Source organism: Chamaea fasciata, unplaced genomic scaffold (assembly GCF_029207755.1).
Source record: "Chamaea fasciata isolate MVZ Bird 193981 ecotype frontalis unplaced genomic scaffold, bChaFas1.0.hap1 SCAF_14, whole genome shotgun sequence".
Taxonomy (NCBI): Eukaryota; Metazoa; Chordata; class Aves; order Passeriformes; family Sylviidae; genus Chamaea; species Chamaea fasciata.
Genome location: NW_027094099.1, coordinates 11,784,387 through 11,800,275, shown reverse-complemented (window position 1 = coordinate 11,800,275; position 15,889 = coordinate 11,784,387). Strand labels below are relative to the sequence as shown.

The window sequence follows — 15,889 nt, the reverse complement described above, 5'->3', positions numbered from 1 at the left end:
TGCACACAAGGTTAGCAGGAGAGTATCCATCCCTTGGTCATATCTACTGAGATAAGTGACATACAGACTGTAGATGAGCTTCTTTTGAGCATGAGGCCTGATTGTAATTTCCGTGCTGCTCTAGAGAAAAATGGAAAGGGTCAGTTCCTCACAGAACCTCTCTGCTCTTCTGTGCCCAGTCTGCAGAGTCCAGTCCAGTGCTGGGTTTTATCCATCTTCAGCTCAGCTGATGCCTATACCCAGCACCTTGTGTTCAGTCTACCCACTTACTCAAATCCAGCCTAGCACCCTAATCTGAATTCTTTTCTCCTTTAATCCCTTCCTTCCCCTCGGTCCCTGCATTTACATCCCCAAATTACCCTCTGCTGCTTCCACAGTCTCACACGAGTTACCCCCTGCTCCCCTTGTGACTTTTCAGCCCGCTTTCCACTTCTGCAGGCACATTCCTTAGTTCCCTCAGTGTGTGCTGTCAGGATTATCAGCACTGTCCGACCCCCAGGAATTCTCTCTCCTGCAGGACCAACAGGAACTTCCCAAGCTTTGCAGATGCCCAACAGAAGCCCGTGGTGCTGTTAACGTTATCAAATTGCTATTCACAGTGAACATGAAAAACTAAAATCAGAGGTTAATTCACAGCAGATCAAGACCCCCTTCCACCCCCATGTACACCACCCACCTTGGGACTTTATCATGCCTCAGTGCATAAATTGCTCAGATATTAATTAAGACAGGAAATTTCTCTCCTAATTGTGTGACATACCAGGTTGAAAGCTGGCCTGTGGATTAAGGACAATGATATATGCCAGCCTCTCTGGTTCTTAGGTTAGAGTGCCTGCTATAAATAGATGTCAGAACTGTAAATTTAACATTGTTTAGTCTGAGGATAAGTGAGGAAAATGGGAAAGTCATTTGCTCAGCAGTAGCAGGGTGTGGAGTGTTGTTTTCTGCCGAGGATTATTTTTATTTTTATTACTAAACTCTAGAGAGCCTAGAGATGTCACAAGGTCCTTTTGCTCTTCTGGGCTGTGAAACCAGGAGAGGAAAATATGAACTTATGCAGTTTTATATAACTTACAAATGTGTTTAGCATTTTCTGTGACAGTCAAGGCAGTCAGAAAATTTAACTGTTTCCTTTGTGAACTTTATTCTGTTTGTCTGGAAGGCTGATCTATTTCAGGACAGAGCAGGGGCAGGACATTTTTCTACGTAAGCAAAATAATGTCTAATTACAATAAAAAGGGGAGGAAGAAAGAAAAACTGAAGTTATGCTGTGAATTGGCATTATTGTCTCTCTAACAGGAAGCATATGGAATAGTAGCATGCACACAGGTCCGAGAGCCAGGAATAAATCACTGCTAGTCTAGTCATGCTGATTCCAGCTGTGGTCCTGAAACAGGCTGTTAGGGCTAGAACCTGATTAAGTCTAATGTCCATCTGGAGAAGTTGATCAATGAAGGCAGAATAACTGTTCCATCAGAGTTGTTGGGAGAGCAAGGGTTACCCAGTGTAATCCCTTCTGAGATAGTGACTGGATCCACAGGCAGCACCAGAAATCAGGGTGGTACATCCTATGGAGTGGGATAAGGGTGCCTTATCACATAGCCCCATTCTCTGCACTATAGAAAAAGAAGCAGAGAAAATGTCTTCATTTAATCCTGTTTTCCACTTCTTAGTATGGCCCTCATTTATTGTTCTGTGTGTGTTTTCCCCATTGTAGTTATTAATGTGATTAACTAATATTTATAGGCACCCAGAAGATGGAAAGCCTATGTATTGTCTATTTAGGATAATTACCTCACTAAATAAATATTGATACAATTCCAGAGAGCACGGCACTACCCTCACAAAAAATATCTCCTCTCTCTTCCTGCCTCCACTCAAGTGACCCTGTCTCAATTGATCACATATGAATAAATAACATTTGCACCTCCTTTACTGTTATCTTATTTTTTCACAGCAAAAGGATCCTGGTTTGTCTGTTTGCTGTAGCCTGAATTCTGCCATCCTCACACAAAACTCTTCCCTCCACTACACAGACTTTATTCACCAAAGAAAAACCTCCCAAAGCCCTTACAGACCTTATGAAAGACGTTTTCACTCACTTGGGTTAAATGAGCACTGTGTGTTTTCTTTCTTCTTTCTTTTTTTTTTTTCCTGGGGGTGGTGTAAAAAGTAATAAATGAATCATTTGAACTTTGGGCAAGAAGTTTAGGTGTTGTATTTGTACCATGCAACTACATAAACACAGAAGGAGCCAGTTAACCAATGAATTGCAGGAATGAGAAGCAATGAGATGATCTAAAACGTTTTAACGCATTTTCCATATATTAGCGCTCGGAGTAGTCGTGTTTTGCTTTCTTACAACAGACACAAGTCAGTAAAAGTCCAAAAGGAAAGTCTGAGGTTTTATATTTCTGTTTGTGGTACAGGAAAAGGGTTACGATCTCAGTGGTTGATTCAGTGAAATAACATCTCTTTTATACACATCTGCCTAGCAAGTAGGGCGGTAGTTGGAAATACCCAATCTAAAGCATTAAAGATTTGCTGGCAAATAGCAAGGCATTTTCTGCAGAGGAAAAGTTGTTACACTGAGTAGTCACTTTGAATGCTTAGGAGTTACAGTCAAATATCCAAACACTGTGGACTTACACTGCATTTATTATTTTCTCAAGTATTTACACACTGGGAATGGACTCTGCTGCATATTTCATATCCGAGAAGGCATGATAATAGCAGATTTAAATAAGAAGATGCTTGGCAATGTCAATGGTAAGTGATATTTTTATAGCAAATTATTTAGGCATCATGCAGTCAGCTCTTTTTACATGTCAGTATGTATTATTTAAAACTGTTTCGATTTCAGAATTTGAAAGAGAAGAGAAAGCAGATAAGAGCTATGTCACAAATTACATTTTTTCTCTGTCTATTCACTATCATCACTGCTTTGCCTTTAAATTGAGAAATTTGAAGTAAATTATTATTGTTCAATGATCAGGATTATGAATTAAACAGAGATCCTATTCATGGAAATACCTTAATTTAGGACACTGTTTTGCTGTAAAATATTTCTCCTCTTTGTCTTGATGTGTATAAAATCCTGCAGAGTGGACCAGAGACTTCTGTGAGTTCACAGCTTCCTTCAGTTCTGTCCTTTATATACCTGCAATATTATAAGATGCAGAAAAAAACCAAAATGACAGATCAAATGATTCATTACCCAGAAATATTTTAAAACTATAAAATGGGCAATTAAATTTCATAAATAAGATCAATTAATTTCAATACCAGACAGAAAAGAGAGGATATGGGGTTTTAATTTTTTTTTAGTTTCTGCTAAGTCCATTTTTTCCCAGCATTTTCTCTAACCTTTCTACTCATTTCCACCGTGCTGTGTAACTGAAGGCTATATTCTTGGAATATTTTATTTTTCTTTAAAGAAGCAATACAGAAAAAATGTATTCCTCCATGAGAACTAGATAGGGCCAGAATCAAATAATCTGAAAACAAATTTTCAAACTATTTCAAAATTAAACACTAATGTGATTGTCTACTACAGTTCCAGAGCATAGATCCAAGCAAGACATTCAAATGCAGTATTTACTCAAATCTCTGTATGAACTAGCCTATACAGGAAATCAGTAAATTGCTCCTGAGTCTGAGTCTCAAAGGGGATACGTATTTGTTTAGTCATGTGTTATAAATAACATCTGTAGACTTGAAACCTTGCCAGCATTATTAATGCAGGGTTCACTTAATAGTATCCTTTATTTTGTGCCTCATTAGTAACGGATTCAAACAGTGTGAGCCCACAGAAGGAGGTGCAGGCTGCTGTAGCACACAGGTATTGGTGCTGTGCTGTCCATGCTGCCAGTGCAGCCCAGCTTGCTGGAGCTGGCGTGTCCTGGTTTGGGCACTCAGCTCCTGGCCAGCAGAGCCTTGGGACATGCAGCGACTGCCCCTGCTGCTGCTCTGCAGGCGGATTGCTCCCGGGGTGGAGGTGGGGACAAAACACTCTCCTCTCCCCCCACTGCCCCTGGGAACAGATGACATAAAACTGTGGGGCTGTCAAATTGCCTTGAGTTATGCTGAAGGACTGATTTGACAGGAGGCGGTCTCTTCGTCCTTTTTACAGCTCTTCGCCCTTAGAGAGCACCAGAGATGTGATCTGCTGCTTTATTTGCCTCCTGCTGTTACAATATTTCTGCTCTCTGTGTTACAGTGTGGCACATACTGCACCCTGTGAGACAGCTTGCCTGGCTTATCGTATGGAACAAGCTTTGTATGCAATAGATTCTGCTTAATGGGAGATGGGTTGCAAGGATATCATTACTCGACAATAGCAAATTCTTGTTGTTTTCTAAGAGTGGTTATTAATTATTTTGTCCGTTGTCCCATTAAAAAAAAACAAAACCAAAACCAACCAAACAAACAACAAACATTTCATTGTCTTCCAGTACTTTTCATCAGAGAAATTCTCACCCCACACACCCAGGAGAGAAGGTGACCACAAGGCCATAACCCTCTTTCTTTGATGAGGACAAGGATTCAGAAGTGAGGGAAAGCAAACCTTGGGTCAAACCAGCAGGTCACCATCAGAGCTGGAAGGAGATCTCCAGACTCACTTAGAGTGTTCAGTCAAAAATGAGCTGGGGCAGATTTTTATAGTGCTTTTAGTGCATTAGATGTGGTTGGTAAGATTCAGTTATGGGTAGTTTACTTCTTTGCCCAAGATTAATGCTGAGCCTAAACTGGTATTGTCAAAGTCTTAACATTTTTCTGATACCAATTTTATGTATTTAGGGTCCTTTCTTTAAGCCAGAAATAAGTAAAAAACCCTTCAACTTATGCAACCCTGAAAGGTCTGAGTATTCTTGAGTGTTCGAGTCGAGTCTTTAAAAATTCAGTTGATGAATAAAAAGACAAAATTTATGATCAGTTTAAAAGATGTTGAAATGAGAAAGAAAGAACAAGAGAAAGAAAATCCTGGGTAATATTGCTGATCATATTTTTGTCTTGGAACACGATTTTGGACAATTACTTGGGAGCTAAATCCCAGAAGAGGCTGCTTCTTTTGGGAAAACCCACTGAGACAAAGAATATAGCATCAGTTCTTATAGAAATCATTATTAGGTATTCTCTGGATCAAAAATGAGCATACATAAGAAAAGGACACTGGAAAATTTGACTTCCCTAAGCACATCTCTGCTGCAGGGTAAGGGCATTCAGTGGCCAGGTACACCAAGCCTGCTCTAGTAGATGGATGGCACTGTGAGGCAGAAAGTCTGTCCCACAGTCCAGTTTATAGCTGCTCCCCCATGACACCTCTCACTCCATGGTCCTCCTACTGATGTTCATAAAAAATTCTGGGGAAGTGATCATAGGTATTTACTGTGCCATAACTGCAGTAGTCAAGCTCTTTTAGGCCAGCGCAAAGTAAAGGCAAATGAGGACACACTGGTGTTTAAAAGAAATGGTAACTAAGCACCATAACAATCTGTCTGAGTGTATAGCAAGTTCTCAAGACTGGTGTAATAATGTCTTTACATTCAGATTTGCTGCTTATTTTAAAAGATAAGCTTTAGCTGGAGTAGGAATTCTTTTCATAAGTACAGGAATTACAGGTTAACATTTTCTCTTCAACAGGTTAATCATTCTAGCTAAGCAGAACAACTTCTGGGCTTGAAAACTGATTCTGTAGAAAAATCAAAACCCAAGATCAGGAATCCTCAACTGAGACCTCTCAGCCAGTAGCTCTAAACTACTTAACATCAGATACTGCTCTGGAGGTGTAGACTGATTTCAAAATGTGGAAGAAAAGTAATCTCCCACAAACACTAAATCCTAGACTGGTTGGGATGCTGCAGCTGATCCCAGCACCATTTATCACACCTAAGACCAAAGGTATCATCAGATCTCATGAAGGACCAGAAGCATTATGTTTTGTGCCTTACTAGGGACCTATTTCTATGTCAGATTATACTGTTTCCCTCATGGGAAACCTGTAAAATAACCTCATTTTTCTGTCAACAGTAATGCTGGTGAGTGACATATGTGGTGTGCACTGTGACTAAAGCCAGTGTTAAAATCTACAGTATTGCCAAAAAACGAGAGAGCCGCTGTTGAAACTTTATGCTTTTATCTTCAACACCACAAACAAAACCTGTCTGCTCAGCTTCATTCTGATTGTCACAGCCTTAGAGATAAGGTGCAGCAGCAGCAATGTGAAGGTTCCTCAAGACTTTTCTAATGCAGACTTAAGAAGCAGCCTGTGTTAAGTAGCTTTGCCTCTTCCAAGCTCCAGGGATGACAAATACTCAGAAATAGCTACTGCTTAAACCTTGTGCTTGAAATGACAACTCTACAAATGTGGTAAAGTCATTTTATTCAGACACAAATATCCAAGAGAAGAGGTTGAGTAATTCATCACCAATCCCTGACAAAGTTAACAGAAAAACAAAGAAACAAACAAACTAAAAAGCCCAAACCATAACAACACCCTCAAACACTCTGCAATACCTTCTCCCCCTCAAAACCCCCCCACAAGCAACCCAACCCAACAAACCCAGCCACCCAGAGAGGACCATGCATGTTATCTGTGAAATATCATAGGATAGCAATCCCCTGACTCTGGTGAGCCTGAGATCAGGGTACTGGAGCAAGTGGGGCCTGGACCAGAGTGTGGAATATGGAGCAAATTCTGCCACTGGTTCTCAGGTGAACTAAACATATTCACCTTTTCATTACTTTCATTCATCCACATCTGGCTGTCCAAGGAGTAAAGAAGGCAGCAGCAACAAATATGACAACATCCAATATGGATTCACAATAACAGGTTAAAATAAAAGGGCATGTCTAAATACACCTTTTAGCTGAATTCATGAAAAATATAGAGAAAATTTTAGTATCATTTTTGTAGTTCGAGTCAACTCAGTTTTCTTTTGACATTTGTGGTTTTTTCCTTATAAATCATAGTTTGGCTATTGATAATTCTCTTTTCATTCAGCCTAAAGGGCCCTTTATGTCTGCCTACAGTTTAGGGAACTATAAATTAAAGGAAATACTAAGTCAGATGAAAAAGGAGCATTACGTGGAAAGAAGAGGTAAAGTCATAACCTCTAAAAATATTTGTTTAAATTTGAATGACACCATACAAGAGAGCTCACATAATGCTTTTACTACTCTGGTGCTGCATTAAGTTATAAGCTCTGTATTCGTCAATGGTTTAAAAAAAAAAAAGACGGACTTTTCCTTCAGTACCAGATATTTAGCAACTTCATAGCTGACATAAATATTTAGTGTTTCTCAAAGCCCAACATAATGTCACACATAGTCTATTACACACTATAAAAATATTAAAATAACAGTACAGCCCACAACACTTAGCTTGCCTCATGCACCCCTCCATGGCTACAGCCAACAAATTTACACTCATAGTGCTGTACTTTTTCAATCACATGCTCTTAACACAATCGTTTATGTAAATCACATGGGCTACTTTGTCTGTAAACAAAGCATTGTATGCATAAAGTAACATATTCTTCATGGAATTCAAGGATATGTTCTCAAGATGAGGAAAAAGTACTTTTTATGAGTGTACACTTAGTATTAGACCCTCTTGAATGGAACTACAGAAGCAGTATTTTACTGCTCATCTCTGGGGCACTGCAACAAGAGAGGTTAGTAATCACAGAGTGGGAGTGCAAGTCATGAAACACAAATGTTTCTCGCAAGACAAGGTCTAGGAACTTTTATTAATTCACAGGAAAGCAATTCACGTCTAGGAAGTTGCAGAGCTGGATACCATCATAAAATAGTCAGGTAATAAAGTTCACAAAAGGAAATTAGTTTTTTCAAAAAGGATCTGAAGCAGAAGGAGGAGTTTCAAACATATGAAAGCAGTGTGAAGCTGGAAGGAGGGGCAGAAGAAAAAAGATAAAAGTATGCAGAAGATAGAGAATGACATCAGTACAGAGATCAATGAGAAAAGGATTCCATGGAGATGTGAAGATCAGAATATTTTTCCTAGTGCAAGAACTGAACAAATCTTATAGGCAACAAATTTCAAACAATTACAAGGAAGAACATTTATTTGTAACACATGAAACTCATTGCCTGTGGATACTCTTGAAATTAAAAGCTTAATGGGACCCAGAAAAGGATAAATTACAGTTCTACCACACAGGATTAATTTCATGTGTAGAAGGGAAAAATTAACTTTGTGCTTCCTGGAAAAAGTTAGGTACTAAGTAATGAAAGGAATTAAAAAGAGATTTAATTAATTTGACATTATGCAATACTTATCCAAGACGGGGCAGCTGTAATTTCTGCTAAAATAAGACTATCATACCACATCATATCATATCATATCATATCATATCATATCATATCATATCGATATGTTCCATTTTGGAATAATATACAAAACCTCATAGTGCCAGTCTATTCTACCAACAAGGTACTCAGAAACTCTTCCTGCAAGCAAGCTCTATCTGGATTTTTTTTTTTTGAAGTTAATCCCTTTAGAACAATTGCTATCAGTTATTGCTGGAGAAGGATACTGGATTAGCTGGGCTAATGTGGTGACTCAACATGCCCTGTATCTTTGTTTTCATGGATGGAAGGGCAGTGTGACAGTCATGAAACCAAAGACAGAGATGACTAATCCAGCCTGGCATAGCAGCAGTGAGGGGATGGATTGTCCTGTGCAACAGAACTGTAGTCTGGAATATGGCAAATGTGAAAATTATGGCTGTGTTTAAGGCAAAAGTAAATTATCAGTTTGCTGAACAATGTAAGTATGGGACAAAAACTTGAACACTCCAAACTATTGGCTTTCTTTCACAGCAACACAAGCAGTATTTGGGGTTGGGTGGAGATCAGCACTGAGGCTGTTCCATCATTACTTAGATCTGCTTTGCCCAGTACTAATGTCCTGTGTTTAAATTTATACATTCCTTTTTGGAAAAGGTTATCACCAGTAGCAACAGGCAAAATATTTAGTACTGAATAGTCTGGATATTTGTCCTCTAGAATCCAAACCTGTGTATATGGAAAAGAATTTGGAGAAAAGAGGGATCAGCTCCTGTATCTGCTATAGTTCCAGACGCATCTTGATTTTAGTCATGCAAAAGAGAAGAATTGCCCTAACTATTAAGTTCAGTGGCTCTTCTCTCTCCTTAACCTGCCACCAATAGACACTAACTCCAGACATCAGAAGAGTTACTCCATTTTATGGTAACTATCCCATGGCAGGAGTATCACTCCATCTGTAAACTGCATTGTTTGACTTTCATTCTGGAGCAGGAGTCTCTGCCCCTTCTGCATGCTGTTCCCTTTATCTACAGATATATATTTTCATCAATAAACCTCTTGGGGTGAAATCTCTGTCTGACTGAAATCAAAGACAAAACAGCAAACTTCAAAGTGCTTGTGAATTCTGCTGCCTTCTTGTTCCACACATTCATTACGGTTTAGATTTTAAGTATTCCCTTTTATTTGTCTGAACACTCTTTATTTTACCACATTCTTTTCCTGTCCCTCACATGAGAAGGAAGTAAAGAAACCACACTGATTTGCCTTATATTTCCTATTATCTCATAAACTTTTATCAATGCAATTCTTTTCTGCATAGGAGAGTCCACATAATTTCAATCTTTTAATACAAAATTCCAGCTTCTGATCAGTGTTCATTGCCCTTTTCCTGCTACAATACCTTTGAGCTAAATAATGAAGATTGACCACGATATCCAATATCAAAGCCTACATTAATGAATGCAACAAGGCAGGCACAGTAAAAGTTCTTTCTCTCTCTCTTTTTCCTCATGGCTTCTAAAAACCTGCTTTTCTGTTCACCACTGGGCACTGAACAATTACTGTACAGAGAAGATGGAAAAAATTGCAAAAGTTTAGAGTAAAGGAACATGAAAAAAACAGCCCCTCCTTGTGATATTTATGTTTCTGCTGCTGGCCCTGGAAGAAATCCAGACTTGGAATGAACAAAACTCCCAGTGGCTTAGGGACTACATTATTCAGCCCATAGTCAGGAAATGCAAAAGCATGTGACAATGGGAAGAAATAAGGCAAGCTTTCCAATGCTTTTGAGCTTCCAGCTCAATCAGCTTGGACCAGACTGTTGAGATTTTGTGTGAATGAGTTTTCTATTGCTAAACAAAAACATGTGTGTGTTGTAGTGAAAGACAGTAAAGTGGTAAACAGTCTGTGGTTTTGCTTCCTTGTTGATATTTCTTTTTTACAGTACTAGCACTACATATAAAACCCCATTTTATCTACAAGGCCACTGTCCTCTCTCTTCAAATACAGTGACAAACTCTTTCCCAAAATGCAAAGTCAGCTCTCTATTTCTCCTTTACAGGAAAGCTACCTCACAATTGTTGATCACTACTCAGTGCCAAGCCTTGGTTCTTCTGAAAGAGTTGGATAATGTGCCATGTCACTTGTTAACCAGTGAGTCGGGTAGAAACTGTGTCCTTTAGAGGTTTCCTTTGGTGAACTAATATCACAAAAACTTAAATGTTAGGAAAAAATTCAAATTCTCTTGATAAGCATTTAAAATACAGAATGCCCACAACTGCATTATCAAGGACAGAGTTTTCCAGGACTCGTGTAAACACGGTACAGAACAGAGATTTCATCTTCCCTTTTTCTCCCAGTATGGGAATCATTCTCATGGGAAAGATGTTTGTCTTTACAGTCCATGTTTTACCTAGAAGCCATAGGATCACTAAAAGTGAGCCCCTATCCATGCAATATTTTAAACCTCTTCCATAATTCCTCTTCCTCTTTTGCAAGGTTAGTGACAGAGCAGTAAAACCAGAACCTTCAAGACACAGAACACAGGGGGCAGCAGGTGTCTAAGCACTCTCATGTTGACCATTTCCATGAACAGACAAGGCCAGGTTTATGCGTACATTTTCCTGAAAAGCATGAGATTTATGGTTTGTGAGAACACTTTAAAGAGCCCTCACTATTTCAATAAACTAACATTAACTGTTTCAGATACAATGTTTTCTTTTATGGATTTTTTTTCAAATTAACAAACACTCTATGAATCTTATCACACAAATTCATTGAGAGCAAGCAGGTTTCTCCAGCAAGATTTTAATCTCTGTCTGAGCACAACTGAGGATCAACAGGTGGGGATTGACATGATCTGTCCGATAAACAACAATTTTCTGAGTCCTTGATGAGGTGGGATCAAGAAGTTGCAGACTAGCCCATAAAGGGGAAGCATTTAAGAACTGGTAGGTTAAAGAGACTGTGTTCATGGTGAACAATACAGGGGTCTGGCATTCAAAAATGGCACCTATTATGTTTTGCTCCTGGAGTAGCATTTGTCTATGAAACTTTTACTAGCTTAATGTCAAAATATCAGCTGAAAAATACAAGAAACATGATTGCCATCTCAGCCTCGAACAGAAGACTTTCATTGGGTTAGCACAGACTCTGCTGTTGCCCCAACTCCCCTCAGGTGGCTTTAACATGCCCGAACGCCATCAATCCTTGGACCAGAGAGTGATGGGTGAAAACAAATGACACAAACTCCTTAAATAGTCCTGCCATCTCTGGGTTGTTGGGAGCCTGCTGGAAACGGTTTCCCCAGTACTGCATCCCATTGCTTTTGTTTATCTAGCCTTGCTGACATTTTCTGCAATTAGGAAACAATAGCTCCGTTCCAATGTACTGAGCAGAATTACTGAAACTGAGTCACGTGGCACCAGGAGAGTGTGTTTTCAATTATTCACTCTGTCTTTTTTTGCCAGGCCTATGAAGAGGAACAGCCTTCTGCAGGAGTCAGGTTTGTCTGCCTCGTTGTTGTAAGTTCCTCCTTTTGAATTTTTATTTTACCATTAAGGATTTTTTAATTATTATTTTTTAATTCAACTCTCTGAGAGTTTCTTACTCTTTACTAGAAAACTTCCAGATCTTTAGCTCTTTCTACTGTGGGGAAACCCTAGACATCTGCAGTAGTTCAGTGCTAATAGTACTGCTCAGTAATGAATCTGAGTAAGATCACAAGATCTAGATTAAATTAGGATGCAAGATCTAGATTAAAAGAGGATGCTGCTAGCACTTGGTAATGTAAAACTCATCTTGTTCTTGCTAGTAAAGCCCTGTCTTTCCTACCGCTTATTGAACAACAGAGCATTCGCATTCAATCTGGGAGCTACACCAAATTATTTGTATCTTGTAAATGTTCGGTTTAATATCCAACCAAAAATTTGAACCAAATGGCCACAGCTCAGATCATGTATTTTGTTTGCAGAAGACAGACTGAGTTTGGGCTTTTAGGATTTAAAGCTGGAAAAATAAATCTTGGGGGGAAAAAAATGAAACAGAGAAGGAACATTTGGTTTGCATTACAAACCACAGACAGCTTCCATCAGGCAAGCTGGAGGTATAAGAATGGCAAAAGAAAATGTCAAGCAGTGAGTGCACTGGAGAAAAAGATGAATGGTTTGGAGAATTGACTTTGAAGTAATTGTCCATGCCATCAATATCTTGAATTAAATATGGTGGAAGATGGCAATGAATCATAAAGCTTCTCTGGTACTTGTGATATTGTATGCTGTGTAAAATACCATTTCTGGATATTTTTATTGGAAAACTTATAGACTGTATTTTTGGTACCTCCTATATTTCTGTCACTTATGCAACCCTGAATCAGCAGCTCTGGAAAGAATGTTGCCTTAGTTAGGACCTGTGATCTAATACTTGTAGCAAGAACAAGTATGTTACTGGAAGTCTTCAGGTCTAGTGGGTATAATTTCACGTTAGCCCCTTAGGTAAGTCATTCAGGGTTAAACTTGGTCTTTGAGTGTATGGAGCTGTCATGGGGGCAGGAAAGGAGGAAACAGCTGATGAAGCAGGGCTGAGCTCTCTCTGCATAAGATAAAATTCCTCAGGAGCATTATAGGGGGATGGGAAAGCAGAATGCACTTAGACCCGTGTTTCCTTCACTGTTTTAACAGGTGCTTCTATGCATCCCTGGATCCCAGATGTTTAGTAGAGCCAGAGAGGCTCCTCTTAGACATTTAGCATTGATGGCAGTTCTCCCTTCTTAAGCTCAGCAGCTTCAAGCAGAGCAAGAAAGGACTTCATTCTAGCATGCCAGTCTCCAGAGAGCTGCATTCTGACCATTAAGCTATCAAGTCCTCTGCTTATCCAAATATTTAATAGCTTTTTAAAATTCTTCCTCTTTGAGAAAAGTAAGAGTGTATTTAGTGTTTGTACAGAATTGAAATACTTGAATCAAAAGTGTTCTTTCTTTTAATTTCCCCACATAGGCAGGATTGTTTAGGTCTGAATATGCAGCTTGGGTACATTAGTGATGGCGTTACCAGTGTCTAATAGCCATTGCCAGTATCACAGAAGGAGCACTGATCCCTATGGCAGATTTTCAAGTGATGTACGTTCCACTCACCTCCAGCTCTGTTGCTTCCTACCCAGGTGCTGAGAGTAGAGACTTGCAGAAATTCCCTTCACCCCAGCCATCTTTTCTTTTTCAACTCCACATTCTGGTCTAATGGGCCAGATAGCACTTTTGCCTTCATTTAGACATATAGGAAACACATAATAGGCTTTAACAAGATTAATTTCCTAATACAGTGGAGATGCTAACAGGGATTTCCGACTTCAGAAATTTAGTTCATGCATATGATGGTAGACTTAAGTTTTAGGCTAGTCAAAACATTAAAAAGTGCCTTTTTTAAAAGTCACAAACAAGATCTCCAAACCTTACGTTTGTGTGCTCTGTGTCACAGGAAGAGAGAGTGGCTGTGCTGCTGGGCAGTTCTGATCACACCAAACTTGTCATTCCTAAGAGAGGCCACTCTGAAAAAGAAAAAGTAGAATGTTCTGTGAATTGAAGGGAATGGACAACATACAAATCCAGTTTGGCCCTGAAAGCTCCCCTCATGCCAGGGAGGCTGGTAGCCCAATGACTTCCATTCCCCTGTTCCAATCCAGTGGGATCAGATTCCCACAGGAGCAGAGAGGATCCCAAAGACACACAGAGAAAGGCAGAAAACACACCAGCCCTGAGGATCTTGACATATTCTGGCTACTTCCAAACTTTGTCCTGAAATAGTGTCTTGCTAGGAAATCTCAGGAGTTCCAATAACAAGGGCACAAGTTTCTGAAGCATTAGGGATTTTTTTACAGAAAAAGAGACATAAGGGAGCAGAGCAATAATAGGACTGGTGTGTTAGAAAATAAGTAATGATGGAAAGCTTAATGATGGAAAGTAGAAGAATTACCTATCAAAAACACCAGAAAAGACTGCACAAATAAACATTCTTCTCCCTGGGACATCTCTGCTGCACCTGAAAATTGTTTTATTTTTACAAATTCAAGCAAATTCAGATTCATGCTGAACTGTGGATTTCTCCAGCAATGCCATATAGCTCCTTTAGGCGGGTGCTCAGTGCCATAGTGTTTATCATCTGCTTTTGTTTTTCCTCTTTAGTTGTGTAAGGAAAAAAACCCAAACAAACAAACAAAAAAAAACCCCCAAAATAATGCTGCAGCTTTATTACAATGCTGACTTGGATTCATTATCCAAATCTGGCTTGGTCTGAGTTTGTAGGCCTGTGTTTACTGTTGTGGCTGTAAGGAGCCTGCAGAAAATCTGCCTCGTTCCTTTCTGTATCCCCAGTGGAACTTACGGTACAAAGTGTATTTATATCTACCTAGTTCTGCATAGAAACAGGGGAAAAATAAAACACCCAAACCAAACACAACAACCCAGTTTAGAGCACAATGGACAAACTTTTTCTCTCAATAGGATTCCTGAGAAGTGACTTTCAAATTACATTGATTTTCAGTTTTGTGTATGACACCTACAACAACTTTCATTTATGCAAATACTTAAATTTCAATTGGTATTTTCTCTAGAATGGCAACACTGGTACCAGTTAGGTTCTTTGAGGAGAATAGAAAAGTCTGTGTAGTAAATACGATAAAACTTAGGTGAGAGAGTCAAAGTAATTAATTTGTCTAAGATGTCTTCTTGTTGAATTTTCAGCACTGACACAACCTACCAAAGCATTTCTAGAAAGCTTTTCTGAGGGAGTTGTAACAGCTCCCCTTTGTTATCTTAAAATGCTCATTACATTACTCATTTTACAAAAGCTCCAAATTTTGCTATATTTTGATTGTATACTTTTTTTTCCAATTTATCTTTATTTTATATGCTGAATCATGTGCTGAAACAAACTATTTCTGTAATAGGACACTTTTTGATTGATGTACTGGAGCTGTATTCCTTTATAGAATTCAATCCCTAATCAGATATTCACATCTTAAGTGCTTCACTGGATCTCTCCGTTACTCTTAAATGCAGAGTCTTAAGTGAGTTCTGGTTTGCAAAGGTGGAAGTTTTATGGCAGCCTGACATTCCTTAGTCTCTCAAGGCTAAGATCTACTTTTGCTAAACCACTTACAACTTGGATGTGCCAGGCAGAGAACTCACAGTTGACAATTTGATTAATCTTCTTTGAATTATAGTGGTTTCGTGAATCAAACTTTAGAAGGAGCCTCTTCTTTCCAAATAATATTAGGAGGATAGAATAATGCTTTTAAAGTATCTTCCTTTTCAATTTGGGATTTCAACATGCAAATTCAGCAGATGTCCAAAGCAAGCAGACAATGGCAGCATCGCAAACATTCATTAAAAGCACTCCACTCTGCTTGGATAACATGGCAAGAGAATGAAAAGGTGAAGGAGGATCTAGGAGAGCTCTGAACAGAAGCAGAATTAGCAAGTCATGAGCTATCACGTGGCTGTTCTCAGACTGAAAGGCTCTGTTGATTCGATTTATTCATTAGGGCTTTCCAGTAGCGTAGGTTATTAAGTGGGAGAAAGTGGGGT

General features: G+C 39.1%; 1 long non-coding RNA gene across 3 annotated transcripts in view; it reads right to left on the bottom strand.

Moving 5' to 3' along the window:
* Positions 1-1,686: 1,686 nt before the first annotated feature.
* Positions 1,687-15,889, bottom strand: part of LOC136296717 (uncharacterized) — a 31,249-nt gene continuing 17,046 nt past the window's right edge. For 2 of the 3 annotated variants that reach the window (XR_010722992.1, XR_010722994.1), the window contains 3 exons: positions 13,760-13,851; positions 3,034-3,160; positions 1,687-2,154 (listed from right to left, as the gene is read on the bottom strand). This is a non-coding gene — a long non-coding RNA (uncharacterized lncRNA). Of the gene's footprint in view, positions 2,155-3,033; positions 3,161-13,754; positions 13,852-15,889 lie in introns of all 3 variants that reach the window. The other variant, XR_010722993.1, reaches the window with a different exon arrangement.